This window comes from Octodon degus, unplaced genomic scaffold, assembly GCF_000260255.1.
Source record: "Octodon degus isolate 3935 unplaced genomic scaffold, OctDeg1.0 scaffold00341, whole genome shotgun sequence".
Lineage (NCBI taxonomy): Eukaryota > Metazoa > Chordata > Mammalia > Rodentia > Octodontidae > Octodon > Octodon degus.
Genome location: NW_004524917.1, coordinates 799,965 through 801,341, shown reverse-complemented (window position 1 = coordinate 801,341; position 1,377 = coordinate 799,965). Strand labels below are relative to the sequence as shown.

At 42.0% G+C, this 1,377-nt stretch overlaps 1 pseudogene; it reads left to right on the top strand.

The window, feature by feature from the left end:
- The first annotated feature begins 707 nt into the window (after nucleotides 1-707).
- The window catches only part of LOC101577304, a 12,923-nt pseudogene continuing 12,253 nt past the window's right edge, over nucleotides 708-1,377 (top strand).

Sequence of the window (1,377 nt, the reverse complement as noted above, 5' to 3'; positions counted from 1 at the left end):
AATTTAGAGAAATCTTGGGCAATTTGACTGATAAGAGTTGGGACTTTATCTGTTTGAATGGAGGAGAGGAGCTAAATCAAAGGATCATGTCAAGTAGGAGAGATTAGTGACTGCCTACTGAGGATTTTTCTGAACTGTTAGGAAACCCTCTACCCACCCAGTGAAGGTGTCAAAGTAGACTAAAAAAATTCTTAACTTTCTCATTCATAGCATGTAGGGGAAGTCAACCTGCCTGTCCTGAGTTTCAGAGAAGTCTCATGTCTGATATGTGGGAAAAGGGGGGAGCTCAGGAAACCGTGAGGTACAGTTATCTCATAATCAGGGCCACAATCTTCTTAAGGAGGGGAGGATCTTTCAGGAAAGAAAGCAGATAAGAACCTGAATTAGAAGGGCGGAGGCTTCTAGCCTGTGTGATACTTACCATGAGATGAAAGGGTAGTGTAGATGTGTAAAGTGGGAAGGAGAAATCTTCTTTGATATAGGAATCACCTGAGGTAATTTTGGTACTGTTGAATTTCTGAGAGGGATTAAGTAAGAAGAAAGCAGGAAAGTGCAAAGTATTGGCCTTTGTAGCATGCTGGGAGAGATTAGCTGCTTTCTTTGTGGTTTATCTGCAAAGACATTCACAATGGTTATGGGATCCAGGACTGTTTGGAGTCCATGTCATGGCTGAAATATTGAAGGACAACTCAGGTCAGGTTTTGAGAATGGCCAAGGGTGAAGATCTGTTCTGGGAAAGGTGAAGAGAGGCTGTGATGATAGAATCAAGGGAATTGTAAAGGAAGCATCCTTCAAATCTAGAACAGAGTAGTAGGTAGTGGGTTGAGGGATAGAAGGTAAAAGTGTGAATTGAATGGGTACTATAGACAAGGACTATTTGATTAATAATGTGTGGATCCTGGACAAATTCATATATGCCATCTGTCTTTTGAACAAGGAGAAAGGGTGTATTATATGGAGAATTGATGGGGACCAGAAGATTGTGTTCATGAGAAATAGTTGGCTTTAGTCCCCTTAAAGCTTTATCACAGTCAGGGCATTGAAACTGAGAGGGACAGGGTGATATTGCTTTAGTGGGATCATGGGAGGTGCTTGATTGAGAGTCAGGCAAGCTGGGGAGATATGCAGACCCTAGGATTTAGACCTGGAGAGACAATAGGGGATTTGGTTAAGGCTGGAGATGGAAAGAAGAGAGCAGTGGAAAAAACAAACAAACAAACAAACTGATAGGCTTTAACGGGTCACAGCAGAGAAACATGCAGAAGGAAAGGGGAAAGGGGCTTTATTATAAAGGAAAAGGGACTTCATTATCTTAGAGGACACAGAGAGAATTTGGGAAGATAAGGAATGCTCTGGATTGGAACATAGGGAGGCTGA